General features: G+C 46.1%; 1 protein-coding gene across 3 annotated transcripts in view; it reads left to right on the top strand.

The window, feature by feature from the left end:
- The window catches only part of LOC121278923 (ras-related protein Ral-A), an 85,567-nt gene that overhangs the window by 7,129 nt on the left and 62,183 nt on the right, over positions 1 to 16,255 (top strand). The window contains exon 1 of one of the 3 annotated variants that reach the window (XM_041189472.1): positions 4,916 to 4,966. The exons of the other annotated variants lie outside the window; for them this stretch is intronic. The gene's annotated coding sequence lies outside the window, so the exon portion shown is untranslated. Of the gene's footprint in view, positions 1 to 4,915; positions 4,967 to 16,255 lie in introns of those variants that run through there. 3 annotated transcript variants of the gene reach the window in all.

Genomic DNA, 16,255 nt, shown 5'->3' with positions numbered 1-16,255 from the left:
GCCCCCACCCCCACCCCCTTCTCTCCCCCCCGCCCCACCCCCACCCCCTTCTCTCCCCCCGCCCCCCCCACCACCCCCTTCTCTCCCCCCCGCCCCCCCCACCACCCCCTTCTCTCCCCCCCCGCCCCCCCCACCACCCCCTTCTCTCCCCCCCGCCCCCCCACCACCCCCTTCTCTCCCCCCCGCCCCCCCCACCACCCCCTTCTCTCCCCCCCGCCCCCCCCACCACCCCCTTCTCTCCCCCCCGCCCCCCCCACCACCCCCTTCTCTCCCCCCCGCCCCCCCACCACCCCCTTCTCTCCCCCCCGCCCCCCCCACCACCCCTTCTCTCCCCCCCCGCCCCCCCCACCACCCCCTTCTCTCCCCCCCGCCCCCCCCACCACCCCCTTCTCTCCCCCCCGCCCCCCCCACCACCCCCTTCTCTCCCCCCCGCCCCCCCCACCACCCCCTTCTCTCCCCCCCCGCCCCCCCCACCACCCCCTTCTCTCCCCCCCGCCCCCCCCACCACCCCCTTCTCTCCCCCCGCCCCCCCCACCACCCCCTTCTCTCCCCCCCCGCCCCCCCCACCACCCCCTTCTCTCCCCCCCGCCCCCCCCACCACCCCCTTCTCTCCCCCCCGCCCCCCCCACCACCCCCTTCTCTCCCCCCCGCCCCCCCACCACCCCCTTCTCTCCCCCCCGCCACCCCCACCACCCCCTTCTCTCCCCCCGCCCCCCCCCACCACCCCCTTCTCTCCCCCCCGCCACCCCCACCACCCCCCTTCTCTCCCCCCCGCCACCCCCACCACCCCCTTCTCTCCCCCCCCGCCACCCCCACCACCCCCTTCTCTCCCCCCCCGCCACCCCCACCACCCCCTTCTCTCCCCCCCCCGCCACCCCCACCACCCCCTTCTCTCCGCCCCCCGCCACCCCCACCACCCCCTTCTCTCCGCCCCCCCGCCACCCCCACCACCCCCTTCTCTCCCCCCCCACCACCACCACCACCCCCCCCTTCTCTCCCCCCCCCACCACCACCACCACCACCCCCCCCCTTCTCTCCCCCCCCCACCACCACCACCACCACCCCCCCCTTCTCTCCCCCCCCACCACCACCACCACCCCCCCCTTCTCTCTCCCCCCCCCCCCCCCCCCCCCCCCCTCACCTGTCCCCCGCAGGAGATACTGTCGGTCTTCCCCCTCTCACCCATCTCCCCTGGGTGGGGGGTGGCACTCTGCTCCTGGGCCTGCAGCTCCCTATTTTGAGGGATTGGGGGGGATGTGGCGTTTAGTGTGTCATGGCCTCCTTGTCCCTGCATTTGCTGTGTGGTCCCCTTAGTTTCTGCTGGAAGTCTGCTTGAATAATACAGGATGTTTGAAGGTAGATGCCAGCAGCTGGCCTTCAACATCCCTTAACAGCTGCCGATTCCCCATTCAAACTCCATGATGTCAAGTTCACTGTTACCAATGCTAATTTTCAGCACTTTTTGCCCAATTGGAGGCCATTTTGCCCATGGTACCTGTGCACAATGGATTTCAGCTTCTCTCTTCCTTTTTAATCCTTCATGAGAAGACCTTTCCTATAAAATCTTATTACAGTAATGATTATTTCAAAAGTGCTTTACAGGAAGACTGCATAAATACAAACCTTTTCTCTTATCCTCTGGAAGTACCTTTTGGAGCACGTGTCATTAGACGTTTTAGTACAGCAAGGTCCAATCAGCATCAATTAAAATGAATAACTTTTGTTTTGGGCTGAATGTTGGTCCTGACATTAGTAAAACCACTTTTTTTACGCAGTGTGCCTTGGAATCATTTACATTCACCAAAAGGTACAGACTTTAATGTAATGTTTAATGTAATATTCACTCTGTCCTACACTAGACTGCTAGTCTAGACAATGTGGCATAATCCACAATATCCTGACTCAGAGGGAAAGTATTAGCAACTGTACTAAGATCATCCAGTTTGTTATTTCCCTGTGCATTTACTTTCCTTTTAAAACGGTGTGATTAACTCGGATTGAACAGTTGTTTGTGATTATACACTTCATATCTTTTAACTTTGGGTGAGAATTTTTTGATTTCTCCACCCCCCTTTTATGCTTGTACTCACTCTGGTTTCTCCCCGAAAGGTAAATGAAACTACAAATTTCAATTTTTGTTGATTTGCTCCAATTACATAAAAGCTTATTGAGGTAATTATTGTTCAAAGTACAAATTGCTGGTTAGACTTTAGTTACAGTATAATGTCCAATTCTGGACAGCACGCTTTAGAGGGATGTCAAGGCCTCATCAGGGAGATTTACCAGAGCAAGTATGAGGAACTCCCAATGTGTTGAGATACTAGAATAGTTGGGTTGTTGTCCTTAGGGCAGGGAAGATTATCGGCAAATTTAATAGAGGTGGTCAAAGTCGAGGTTTCTTTCATTCATGTGATGTGAGCATGCTGACAAGGCTAGCATTTATTGCTCAACCATCATTGCACCTGAGAAAGTGATATGAGCTGCTGCCACGAACTATTGAGTCCATCCGGTGTAGGTACACCCACAGTGTTAGGGAGTTCCAGGATTTTGATCCTGTGATTCTGAAAGAAATATAGTTTCAAGTCAGGGTGTTGTGTGTCCTGAAGGGGAACTTGCAGGTGCTCGTGTTCCCATTCAACTGCTGCCCATGTCCTTCTAGATGGTAAGATCATGAGTTTGGAAGGTGCTGTTGAAGGAGCCTTGTTGAGTTGCTGCAGTGCATCTTATATGTGGTGAACACTGCTGAATCTGTGTGCTGGTGGTGGAGGGAATGAATGTTTAAGTTGTTGGATAGGTTGCCGCTCAAGTGGGCTGCTTTGACCTGCAAAGTGTCAAACTTGAGGGTTGTTGGAACTGCACTCATCCAGACCCCTGGGGAGTATGCAAGATACTTCTGATTTGCACCTTGTGGATGGAGGAGAGGTTTTGGTGAGCCAGGAGGTGTTACTCGCTGCAGAATTCCTAGTCCATGAGTTGCTTTTGTAACTGATCACAGTATGGTTGGTCTAGTTAAGTTTCTGGTCAACGGTAACCCCTCTCCCCAGGGATGTTGATGGTGGGAGATTCAGCGATGGTAATACTGTAAAATGTCAAAGGAATGTAGTTAGACTCTCTTGTTGGAGATGGTCATTTCTGGGCACTTGTGTAGCTTGAATGTTACTTGTCACTTATCAGCCCAAGCCTGAACATCATCCAGGTCTTGGTGCATGTGGGCACATACAGATTCATTATCTGAGGAATTGTGAATGTGAACACTGCAATCATCAGTGAACGTTCCCACTTCTGACCTTGTGATGGAGGGGAGGTCATTGAAGTAACTGAAAATATTTAGGTGTAGTATACTCTTGTGAGGAACTCCTGCAGCAATGTCCTGGGGCTGAGATAATTGGCTCCCAATAACCACACCATCTTCCTTTGCAAACTGAGCATTAAGCAGATTATTGGCACGTTAGTGCCGTTTTATAGCCCTGTCACTGGGCTATAAAACCTCTACTATCATTTAGATAGAGAGCAGGCTGGTGGGCAGTAATTTGTCAGATTGGATTTGTCCTGCTTGTGGGCAGGACATACTTGATGTTGTCAGGTAGATGCCAGTGTATAGCTATATTGGAACAATTTGGCTAGAGGTGTGGCTAGTTTTGGAGCACTGGTTTTCAGCAATAGTCAATTTGTTGGGGTATCCATTGCCTTCAGCTGTTTCTTCTTGGAGTGAATTGAGTTGGCTGAAAACTGGCACCTGTGATGCTGGAGTCCTCAGCAGACCGAAATGGATCATCCACTCGGCACTTCTGTCTGAAGATAGTTGCAAACACTTCAACCTTGTTTTTTGTACTTGCATCCTAGGCTCTGCCAGCCATTCAGAGTATGAAGCTGCTGCTTCCTCCTGTTGCTTAATTCTCCATCTCTAATCACTAGATGTGGCAGGACTGCAGAGCTTTAACCTGACCTATTGGTCGTGGAATTGCTTTGCTCTTTGTGGCATACTGCTTTTGTACTTTATCTTGCATGTGTTGTAGTTTCCCCAGAAGGGTTGGTCACTAGGTTTGATGGCAGTAGTGGAGTGAGGGATATGCCGGGCCATGGGGTTAGAATGTGGTTGAGTACAATTTTACAGCTGATGGCCTATAGCTTCTTGTGAATGGCCAGTTTTGAGCTTCTGGATTTGTTTTGAATCAATCCCATTTAGCATGGTTCCCCCATGCAACATGATCAAAAGTCTTCTCTGTGAAGATGGAACCTGGTCTCAGACCTGTGCAATAGTCACTTGTTATGGGCAGAGGTGGCAGATGGATGAAAATGTGACCATGTCGGTCCTTGCACCATCTGCAAACCTGGTCTGGCAGGTATGTCCTTTGGGCCTCTTGTCAGGACTGCTAAGCCAGTCTTGGTGATGGACTGTGTCCTTGCATGAGACTTATGGGGTTTGGAATCCATGTTGAGGACTCCAAGACCCTTCTGACTGCCACCTGTGTCTGTTTTGTTGGTGGGACAGACCAGACCCAGGAATGGTGATGGAGGAATTTGGGGCTCTGGTGCATTTCTGTAAGAGCGTCAGGTTTTTGCTTGACTAAATTTGGCGCAAGTTCCCAGGTGTTAAAGGGGAGACTTTTGTAGGGCATGTCTTTTGTATGTGATGTTTATTGCACTGTTTATTCACATGGATATTCGAAATTGGTTTGTCCGACATCTTTTGTACCATAATGTCTGTCGCTGACCCACTTTTAAAAAAGAACAGCAAATCATATCGCGTTCCTTGGCGTCTTGCGCTCTTGTACGTGTCTCTGTACTTTTAAAAACAAAGCTATGGTTTTTAACTTCCCCTCCCCCTCCCGTATGTGATGCCGAGGGATTTGAAGTATTGCAGCCAGGAGTAGGGTGGGTGGGTTGGAAGGGCGTGTTTAACTTGGCTGTGCAACGAGGTTAAGACGTCGAGAGATGTGCTGATAGGCGATTTGAACCCGAACTGGTAAGGTTTCTGCGGATTTTAGAGACCCTAACTTAATTTTAACAGAAGTGTGGATGGGAGGTTTTCGTTACACGCTGCTTTATTTGTAAACATTGTTTCATAGACAAAAATATGAATGGAGGAGGCTTTCAACTTCAGGCTGCAAACATTCTTTTCTTGTACTGCGCTATTGTCTGTCAGCGATTTGCAGACGTCGGGTCTTGTTCACTCGCTCGTTACAATAGGAACCACACCCCAGGTTAAAGCAGGCGTCAGGTAGCTGCAAAGTGAGTGTATCCTCGAGTCACTCGAATCGTTGGTTTTGGAAAGATAGTTTTAATTGTTGGTAGGAATGGTCTCAGCACAATTTGACGGCGTTCCTTGAACGTTGCATTCGTTTAGAGGAGACTGTCTAGATTCGGTGTGTAATGCAGCAAGAATGCTGTGCTCAGAGCTTGCTGATCCCAGGAATTGAACTCGGGCTGCAGACAGCGTTGGTCTTAATGAGGAAAGAAAAGTAATGTTTAATGGCAAGAAAAACTATGGCGAGAAATGAGAACTTCTATGCAAAAATTGAGTTTATGTAGAAATAAGTGCTACCATTTAAAATTTTTGACATGCCGTGATTACATCACCACCCCCCCCCCCCCCCCCCACCGCTCATTTTCTGTTTAACTCCACTATGCAGTATCATTTCTGAGAGGCTTCATCCCAGGTGACTGCCTATCTTTTCCTTTGTGCCAGTTACCAGACAAGAGCCTTGGGGTGATTTGCCTGCAGTTTCCCCTGGGCTCAGGAAAACTGTCAAGACTTGGTTGTGTATTTGTAAATATATTCTCATGTTCAAATCTACGACTCATTATGATGCTGACTTTGATATGTTGAGGTTAAGAAAATGTCTGGCACCTCAAAGCTTATCTGTAGTACCCTGATACCCTTATTACAGCTGCCTATTGTCATGGGTATCCCTAATATTTCTACTATTATCCAACCTAGTAAATTATTTTAAAGAGCAAAGAGGTTCATCACTTGGATTAATGTTGTCTTCAGATATGAAAATATTTTTGCGGCAAGAGGTGGTGATCTGGCAAGCGCTGCTTGGGTGTGGTGGAGGCAGATTTGATTGAGGCTTTCAAAAGGGGATTGGATAACTATCTGTGGAGAAAAATCTGCAGGGCTTTGGGGAACAGTTAGAGCAGTGGGACTAGCTAAATTGATGTCAGGGAGCAGGCATGGATACAATGGGCTGATTGGCCTGCACTGTAACTATTCTATGATTCTATCCCAAATACTCCTGTATATTTACCTCTAATGTAAATTTCCATGAACTAAAAGTGGTATGCATGTAACTTGGTCTTTCCTATTCCTCCTCAATATGTTTATCCTCGTGCTGAAGGATGAGGTCGCTCATAGAACGGTTACAGCACAGGAGGAGGCCATCTGGCCCATTGTATCTGTACTGGCCCTCTGAAGGAGCAATTCATCTTGTACCACCCGCCCCCCCCCAACCTTTTCTGCATATCCCTGCAATTTTTTTCTTTTTCAGATAAAAATCCAATTCCCTTTTTGAAAGACTCAAGTGACCATGCCTCCACCACAATCTCGGGCAGTACCTTCCATATCCTAGCCACTTGCTGTGTGAAAAGGATTTCCCTCATGTCCCCATTGTTTTTTTTTGCCAATTATCAGCTTCCATGTGTACATTTGGTGACACTGGCTCTGCTTTTCTGCTATCGCCCTCCACTCCACGACCATTACTGTGCTGTCCAGCCCCTTATGCAACACCTTATGGATGTGTCAACTAATTATGGCAACACAAACCATGTTGTTCAGGTGCTGGCAGAAACTCCACACCAAGCTGCTGACTGTTCCCATCCTCTGCTCACTCACTGTTAATACATAATCTTGAGTTTCCAAACCCTCAGTCCTATCCACCAAGTGCCTATCTCTAAAAGCAAAATATTGCAGATGCTGGAAATCTGAAATAAAAACACATACCTGCAGCCTCTGGAGAGAGAAACGAGAATTAATGTTTCAGATCGATGTTTTGCCCTCTGATGTCTTGGTAGTCACTAAGTACTGTATGAGTCACTTGCATTTAGTTAGCAATCAGTTTTTTCATGTTTCATTCAGTTTGTTAAATGTTTCAGTAGATTTTGAATTTGATATGAAATTGTTTACCTAGTGATTTCTATATTTCCTGTCACTAATTTTTATCTTTTTTCGCTAATTGATTTGAATGAAAGCATAAGCAACAATTTGGACCAGTTGATATTGAGGTGATTTAATGCAGTAGTTCTTTGGTACACTATTATCATGAAGTGGTGCAACCCTGTGTTTTTCACTTCCCATATCACCTGTCACTAGCTTCATTTGTTGCCAGGAGATGTGTGGAATAGAATGGCACAAGTTGAGTGGGGTGTGGGAGGATGGACAGATCAGGAACATCAATGGTGGGACCTTTTTGGAGGTAGTTGTGGCTGTGCTCCTAGACTTGCTCATTTGTAGACTTAGCCATTTTTCCAGTACTCCATTGCAGCTGGAGCACAGTGCAGCATAGTCTTATCTTGATAATTGTTTTCTTGCACAATGTTTCCAGTAATTTGAATTAAGTAATAGGCATGACACAGTGGGAGTTTGGAGCTAAATAAAATTTGAATTAAACAGCTTTGACTTTGGAATGGACAATATATATTTTAAAATTTGTAAGTTAGATAGCATTTCTAAATTGCCTTGGTTCCATTCTAGTCCAGACTGATAGCTGTAAATCTCCAGACTGAATAAAGTTTGAGCAGCCATGACTTAATTCTGGGTGGTTGTGCCCACTGTGCAGGGGTCCCTATTTTTGATTAAATTGTCAAAGGGCAATGGGATGGTTAAAGTGGGAAATACCCAACCAGCAACTTATTTATTGTAAAGTCAAGGGAACTTGAAGAGTGCATGTTAGTGTTTATAAGATTTGCAAAAGTTTTAGTCCCTAGCACTAAAGGTCTTCTGCCTGGTTGACCATCAGATTTGTCCCAAATTATTGTAAGGTTAAAAATCATTTATAGATGAAGAAATTTCTGTTCATCTCAGGATAAGGAGGCAGCCATTTCAGACTGTCCCTAGTTCAAAATCTCCTGCCAGGGAAAAACCTCAGCATCGATCCTGCTGAACCCCCTCAGAATCTTTTGTCTCGGTGAGATCTTCTCTCATTCTTCTAAGCTCCAGAAAGTATAGGCCCATTATACTTGTAGGATTTTTGTTTCTCTGTTAATTCCTGCCCTCTGGCCTGAAGACACATCAGGGTGCATTTCTTGGTTCACAATGGCTCTGTAAGCATGGTAAAAATCCCCAGTTGGTTTAGCATAGATATATAACAGCTGAGCCTTGTGTAATGGCTTACTAGAGAGATCTGGAAAGGAAAGCAGCCTTTTTTCTGGGTCTTCACTGGAATTTTTGTGTGAACCTCTTTAATTTGATACACTCTTTCTGTTTGTTATAGAGTCCAGTCTAATTCCACAGGGTTTGCTCAAGGTGTAGCAAGATGTTCTTCTGTCCAGTCTGTTCAATAGGGTTCATGGGTAGATTATCTGAGATTTCCTCAAAACATATGCCACCTAAAATTTTACTTGGAATATATGAAGAAACTCACTGTCAATACTTGGAATGATAAGCTTTGCCACATAGTCTGTCCAATATAAGGTGATGGAAGAGGCTTCTCCATTTATAGGCTTCGTAGAGTAGTTGAGGATTAGGAAAGTGTCAGTAGGAGAAAAACCAAGCTTCTGGAAGTCAGTTTTAGCAATGATGATGTGTAAGGTCAATTGGAGTTCAGAGCAAATAGTGAAATTAAGAATATATGAAGGATTAAGTGGAGTCACAGGTGAGCATTGATAGGACTTGTAAGGGACACTTGCCACACTATAGCTTTAATTGTTGATGCTATTATATTTTCCTATAATGGTGTTGTAGAACAGTGGCCTGAAGCTTTCCTAAATTATAAAATGTTCTGTTGTCCTCCATGGTGATTGTTTTGAACGTTCTTATTGAACTTGCAGTTTAAAAGATGCCTTTAACCTCAATTTTCTGTCTCCATCCATCAAAAACCTACATTTGAGAAAAATTAATATTTAGTGCATGTGTTCATGTTGATCCATGGGGGTGAGTTAACTGTGATGTCGTCTTGGTATAACTGAGGAAAACCCCTGTAAGTTCATAAGTGACAATTTACTTTTCTTTAGTTAAGTTGCATGCTCCCAAGTCCCAATTTATCATGCTTTAATGTTTCCAAACTATAACCACTATCTAGTTATTGCAGAGATTAGCTTGCATGGTGAGGTGCACCTGTTAAAATGAACCTAAAAAAAAATCTTGATTTATGCAATCTGAAAGATCATCACCTTGCCAAGTTTTTTTCCCTACACCAAAAATTAACTTTTTATAAATACAGCTCAAGCTGTTGTCAGTTTTCTCACTTTTGAGCATCTCTAACTTTTCCCTGCCCTGCTTTCCCAACTCATGCATGTCAAACAAAGTTGGCCCTGGTGGTGAATAGGGACACAAACTTCAGTTCACAATCAGACTTTTTTTAAAAAGTTGTTCCTGGATGTGAGATATGCATGAAAGTTGCATTTATTATCCTTAGTTCTTCTGAGAAGATGCTAGGTTGCCACCTGGAACTATTATGGCCTTTGTGATGGTGTTACATAGGTAAATCCAGAAATTTGACCCAATGACGAAGGAATAAAGGTACGAAGTCCTAGTCAGTGTGTAACTAGTTGATGGTATTCCCATGCCATTGCTGTTCTACTGTTAATGGTCAGGGGGCTGTAAGTTGCTGTTAAACAAAGCTCTGAGTTGCTGTTGTCCATTCTGTACATCTTACAAACACATTATTCTGGTGGAGAGGATGGATATTGAGTTACAGGTCACTATCAAGCAGATTTTGTCCTGGGTATTGTAGAGATTCTTGATTGTTGTGGGTGCACCCATCCAAACAACTCAAATGTTTTACTAACTTGAGCCTTGTAGATAGTGGCCTTGAGGGGTCAGATGAGCCACGTGATGCACATCAAGCTTTTGTCCTCCTGTTGTAAGGATGTTGCTATGGCTGCTTGAGCTGAGCTGCTGGCCAATGTTAATCCTCTAGGATGTTTATGGAATCCTACTGTACAATGGTGCTTTTGCAGATCAGCAATTGTCAATAATAAAGCAAGTGATTAAAACTGTCACTGACACATTTGCTTATTAATTGCCTTTTTAAAGATGATGGCAATTTGAACTTGAGAGATGAAAATCAGCTGGAGTATGATTCAATCTTGGCCAGAGTATATTTCTGTCTCAGCTGACATAGTGCTTGGTGGAACATCTGCAATTCTGCCTGTAATATGCTTATTTACTGGCAGGAGCTAGCATGAGTAATTTTTTGTTTAATTGATTTCATTTTCCTTGAAATATGTACTGGACAGGCTCAGCTGCAGGATTGGCTGTTTACATCCAGTTGTCAAAGGCAAAATTTGAAGACAAATTATGGTAGAATATACTGCAACATTTTAACATTTGGGAGAGGCAGTGGGGTGGCAGTATTGTCACTCAACTCTCAGGACCTGGGCTCGAATCCCACTGTGGCAAATGGTGGAATTTGAATTCAATAAAATATCTGGAATTAAAAGTCAAATGATGACCATTGTAAAAACCCATCTGGTTCCCTGAGGGAAGGAAATCTGCTGTACTTACCTGGTCTGGTCTACATGTGACTCCAGACACAGCAATGTGGTTGACTCTTACATGCCCTCTGAAATGCATTCGTTTTTTTTTCGCAGTTTGATAAAACTAAGTCAATTGGGAATGAAACTGGCATCGACCTAGGCACTGGAATTGACAACAGCAAACTTAGCCCAGTCCACCCTGCAAAGCCCTCCTTACTAACATGTGAGGCCTTGTGATAAAATTGGGAGAGGTGTCTCACAGACTAGTCAAGCCAGTGGCTTGACAGTCATACTCATGGAATCCTACCTTATGGATAATGTCCCAGATATTAGCATCCCTGGGAATGTCTTGTCCCACCGGCAGCATAGACTCAGCAGAGGTGGCAGCACAGTGGTATATAATTGGCCCAGGGAGTCATCAACCTCTACTCTGGACCCCATGAAGTCTCATGGCATCAGATTAAACAAGGACCCTCCAATAGTGCAGCACACCTGAAAAAGGAAACCTCCTGTTAAACACGTACTGCTGCTGCCCCCCCCCCCCCCCCCCGGCTGATGAATTGGTACTCCTCCATGTTAAATACCACTTGGAGGAAGCAGTGAGGCTGGCAAGGGTGCAGAATGTGCTCTGGTGGAGGATTTCAATGTCCATCACCAAGAGTGGCTCAGTAGCATCACTACAGCCTGAGCTGGCCAAGTCCTAAAGGACTTGCTGCTAGACTGGTTCTGCAGCAGGCGGTGAGGGAAACAGGAGGGAAAAACATACTTGACCTCGTCCTCAATAACCTGCCTGCAGCAGATGCATCTGCCCATGACTGTCTCCACAAGGACTGTGGCGATACTAAGTTCCGTCTTCACATTGAGGATACCCTCTATCGTGTTGTGCGGCAGTACCACTCTTCTAACTGGGATAGATTTTGAACAGATCTGGCAACTTGGGAATGGGTAACCATGAGGTACTCTGGGCCAGCAGTAGCAACAGAATTGTACTCAACCACAATCTATAACCTCATGGCATATACCCCACTCTACCATTACCCCCAAGCCAAGGGATCAACTCTGGCTCAATGAAGAGTGCAGGAGGGTATGCCAGTTGCAGCGCCAGGCATAACTAAAAATATCAACCTGGTGAAGCTACAACACAGGATTACTTGCATGCCAAACAGCATAAGCAGCATTTTTTTTTTAGAGCTAAGCGATTCCAACACCAGTGGATCAGATTTAAGCTTTGCAGTCCAATCACATCCAGTTGTAAATGATAGTGGACAATTAAACAACTCACTGGGGAAGGAGGCTCCACAAATCCCCATCGTCAATGTTGGGGGACCCCAGCAATTCAGTGTGAAAGATGAGGCTGAAGCATTTGCAAAAATCTTCAGCCAGAAGTGTCAAGAGGATGATCTTTCTCGACCTTCAGAGATCCCCAACATCACAAATGCCAGCCTTCAGCCAATTCAATTCAATCCACGTGATATCAAGAAACGGCTGAAGGCACAGTATGCTGCAAAGGCTGTGGGGCCTGACAATATTCCGGCAATAGTACTGAAGACTTGTGTTCCAGAACTGGTTGTGCCCCTAGCCAAGCTTATCAGTACAGCTACAACATCGGCATCTACCGGCAATCTGGAAAACTGCCCAAGTATGTCGTGTACACAGAAAGCAGGACAAATCCGATTTGGCCAGTTATTGCCCCATCAGCCTACTATCGATCATCAGTAAAGTGATGGAAAGGGTCATCAACAGTGCTATCAAGCAGCACTTGCTTAGCAATAACCTGCTCACTGATGCTCAGTTTGGGTTCCAGCAGGGTCACTTAGCTCCTGACCTCATCACAACCTTGGTTCAAACATTAACTAAAAAGCTGAACTTGAGGTGAGAGTGACTGCCCTTGACATCAGGACAGCATTTGACCGACTGTGACATCAAGGATCCCGACCAAAACTGGAGTCAGTGGGAATTGAGACAAATGCACTCCAACCAGTGGATTCCCCTCCAACAACACTCAAAGCTTGACACCATCCAGGTCAAAGCCCACCTAATTGGCACCCCATCCACAAACGTTCATTCCTTCCACCACTGAAGCCCAGTGGCAGCAGTATGCACCATCTACAAGAAGCACTGCTGGAACTCACCAAGGCTCCTTAAACAGCACCTTCCAAACGCACAGCTGCTATCATCTAGGTGGACAAGGGCAGCAGCTACATGGGAACAACACCTAGAAGTTGTCTCCCTCCCCCTGCCTGCCAAGCCACTCAGCACCCTGACTTGGAAATATATCACCGCTCCTTCACTGTCACTGGGTCAAAATCTTGGAACTCTCTCCTTAACTGCACTATGGGTGTACCTATGTGCCCTGGCCTGCAGTTGAAGGGCAATTAGAGATGGGCAATAAATGATGGCCTAGCCAGTGATGCCCACATCCCATGAGCCACTAGCATTAGTGATTGACATTTGCATTTGAGGTTCTTGCAGAAATAATATACTTTTGAGATGCATGCCAACAAAATGCATTAATGTGGTACCTTCAACATAAACTTTCCAAGATGTTATACAGGAGCAGCAAAAATTGACACCAGAGCAAAGGAGATGTTCGGGCAGGTGACCAAGCTTTACCAGAGGTAGGCTTTAAGGGGCATCTTAGAAAAGGAAAAAACAGGTGCTGAGGCTGGGGTGGGTGGGCAATGCAGTTCAAACTTTGGGCCTAAGATAACTGAAGAAATGGCTGTAAGATGCTAGAATTGGAGGAATGCAGAGTTCTGAGGGCCATGAGATTGGAAGAGATTTGTAGTAGGGAGAGGGTAGGCTGCGGGATGATTTGAGCACTGATGAGAATTTTAAAATGGAGGTAATTGTGGAGTGGGAGACTGTGTAGGTCAGGTCAATGAGCTCAGGAGTGTTTGGTGAATGGAATGGCATGTTAGGATATAGATAGAGTTTTGGGTGAGCTTAAATTTATGGAGAATGGAAGAGGCTAGCCAAAAGTGCATTTGAATAGTCTACTCTGAAGGTAACAATAGCATGGATGATGGGCTGAGGTGGGGGTGGAAACAGGTGGTATTATGGAGGTGGGAATAGGCAGTCCTGGTGTTAGAAAATATAAAGTTAACATGTCAGCTTGGGATCAGATAGGATGCTGAGGTTGCAAACAGCCTGGTTCAGCCTTGAGACAACTGTCAGATGGAAATGGAATCGGTGGGTGGAAATGGAGCCACAAAGTGATTTGGTCTTCAGCAATATTGGGGGAACCTTCATCTCTTTGAGGACTGATGTTGAACAAGCAGTCTGACATCATGGGCAGTCGAGTAGAGGGAGGTGGTGTTGAGGAAACTGTCATTAGCATACATGTGGATTCTGACATTGCATGATGTTGCCAAAGGGTAGCATGTAGATGAGAAAAAGGGGCCATGGACAGATCAATGAGGGACTCTAGCCCTCAGGTATGGTGGTGTGGTGTGAAGAGAAGCTATTGCATGCGATTACCATTGTCTAATTGTCCATCATCACCATTTTGGGGTTCACAATTAACCAGTAGCTTAACTGAACCAGCCACATAAATAGTGTAGAGTAAAGGATCAGGTCAGTGGCTAGGTACTTTGTGATGAGAAACTTAATCATCTGACTCCCAATGCCTTTTCACCACCAACAAGGCACAAGTTGAGCGAGTGGAATGTCTGAATGAGTGCAGCTTTAACAACACTGAAAGCTGAACACCATCCAGATTAAGGCAGTCTGCTTGGCATCCCATCTTCCACCTTAACATTTATTCCCTCCACCACCAGTCTAATGGGGCTGCTGTGTACCATATGCTAGATTGCAGCAACTCACCAAGGTTGATTTGACAATACTACCTTTTCTACCTAGAAGAGCAAAGTTAGATGCATGGGAATGTTGCTACCTCCAAGTCTGTCACTGTCCTGACTTGATAATGAAGGACCAGCAATATATTTCCACCAGGTCAAGATTCTGGACCTTAATTACGAACAGCACTGTGGGAACACCTTCAGCACGTGGACTGTAGCAGTTCAGAAGGTAGCTCATGACCCAAAACATTTGGGGATGGACTACAAATACTAGCCTTGCTAGTGATTCCCACATCCCATGGGGAGAGACTATAGAATAGAGGGATCTACGTGTCCTTGTACATGAATCTAAGTTAGCATTCAAGTACAGCAAGTAATTAGGAAAGCAATCGGGTGTTGGCCTTTATTGCAAGGAGGATGGAGTACAAAAGTAGGGAAGTTTTGCTACAGCCGTACAGGGTATTGATGAGACCACTTCTGGAGTACTGTGTACTGTTTTGGCCTCCTTATTTAAGTAAGGACATACTTGCATTGGAAACAGTTCAGAGAAGGTTCACTAGGCTGATTCCTTGGATGAGTCTTGAGGAAAGGTTGGGCAGGTTCAGAAAATTAAGAGGCAGTCTTAATGAAACATAAGAATCTGAGAGGGCTTGACTAGGTAGATTCTGAAGATGTTTCACTGTAGGTGTGATCTAGATCTAGGAGGCGCAGTTTCAATATAAGGGGTGTCTCGCTTAAGACGGAGATGAGGGATTTCTTCTGAGGGTCGTTAGTCTTTGGAATTCTATTCCCTACCAATAGCTGGCCATTGAATATACTTGACTGATTTTTGACAAGGGGGCCAAGGGTTATATACTTGGATATTAGCAGCACAATGGGGGACCATTTGACCCATCGTATCCTCACCTGTCAACAAAGATCTGACTACACTAATCCTGTTTTCCAGCACTTGGCCTGTAGCCCTGGAGACTAATGCAATGCAAGTGAATATCTAAATACTTCCTAAATGTTAAGAGTTTCTGACTCAACCGCCCTTTCAGGCAGAGTTCCAAACTCCCACCGCCCTTCTGGGTGATAAAATTTCTCCCCAACCCTGCTCTTGGCCTTCTACCTCTTACCTTAAATCTATGCCCCCTGGTTATTGACCCCTCTACTAATGGAAAAAGTGCCTTCCCGTCCACCATTATGCCCCACTTAATCTCATACACTTCTATAAGATACCCTCTCGACCATCGCTGCTCCAAGGAAAACACCTCCAGCCTATCCAATCTTTCCTCATAGCTCAGACCCTCCAATCCAGGCAGGATCCTGATAATCTCCTCTACCCCCTCTCCAGTGCAATCACATCCTTCCTATAATGTGGTGACCAGAATTGCACGCAGTTCTCCAGTTGTGGCCTAACCAGCGTTTTGCACAGTTCCGGCATAACCTCCCTGCTCTTATATTCTATGCCTCAGCTAATAAAGGCAAATATCCCATATGCCTTCTTAACCACCTTATCTAGCTGCCCTGCTACTTTCAGTGATCTATGGATATGCACACCAAAATCCCTCTGACCTTCAGTACTTACCAGGGTCCTACCATTCATAGTGTAATCCCTTGCCTTGTTAGCCCTCCCCAAGCGCATTACCCCTCACTTTTTTCCTGGTTGAATTCCATTTGCCACTGCTCTGCCCACCTGACCAGTCCATTTGTATCATCCTGCATTTACGGCTATCCTCACTATTTACCATCCCACCGATTTCCGTGTCATCTGCGAACCTCTTGGCCTTACCCCCTACATTTAAGTCCAAATCATTTATGTACACCGCAAACAG

This window comes from Carcharodon carcharias, chromosome 6 (assembly GCF_017639515.1).
Source record: "Carcharodon carcharias isolate sCarCar2 chromosome 6, sCarCar2.pri, whole genome shotgun sequence".
In the NCBI taxonomy this organism is placed as follows: domain Eukaryota; kingdom Metazoa; phylum Chordata; class Chondrichthyes; order Lamniformes; family Lamnidae; genus Carcharodon; species Carcharodon carcharias.
This window is presented reverse-complemented; position numbering and strand designations above follow the sequence as displayed.